We start from the raw sequence: 426 nt of genomic DNA on the forward strand, positions 1-426 counted from the left end.
AGTCGGTTAAGCGACTGCCTTCGGCTCAGGTCATGATCCTGGAGTCCCGGGATCGAGTCCCGCATCGGGCTCCCTGCTCGGCAGGGAGTCTGCTTCTCCCTCTGACCCTCTCCCCTCTCATGTACTCTCTCTCATTCTCGCTCTCTCAAATAAATAAATACATCTTTAAAAAAAAAAAAAGAGGGGCGCCTGGGTGGCTCAGTTGTTGGGCGTCTGCCTTCGGCTCAGGTCGTGTTCCCGGGGTCCTGGGATCGAGCCCCGCATCGGGCTCCTTGCTCTGTGGGAGGCCTGCTTCTCCTTCTCCCACTCCCCCTGCTTGTGTTCCCTCTCTTGCTGTGTCTCTCGCTGTCAAATAAATAAATAAAATCTTTAAAAAAAATAAAAAAAAAAAAAATAAAAAATAAAAAAAAAAAAAAAAAAAAAAAA

The 426-nt window shown here is 47.7% G+C and overlaps 1 protein-coding gene across 1 annotated transcript in view; it reads right to left on the reverse strand.

Moving 5' to 3' along the window:
- SSR2 (signal sequence receptor subunit 2) overlaps positions 1-426 on the reverse strand; it is a 6,659-nt gene that overhangs the window by 4,934 nt on the left and 1,299 nt on the right. The gene's annotated exons all lie outside the window — the stretch shown is intronic.

Source organism: Neomonachus schauinslandi, chromosome 6 (assembly GCF_002201575.2).
Source record: "Neomonachus schauinslandi chromosome 6, ASM220157v2, whole genome shotgun sequence".
Taxonomy (NCBI): Eukaryota; Metazoa; Chordata; class Mammalia; order Carnivora; family Phocidae; genus Neomonachus; species Neomonachus schauinslandi.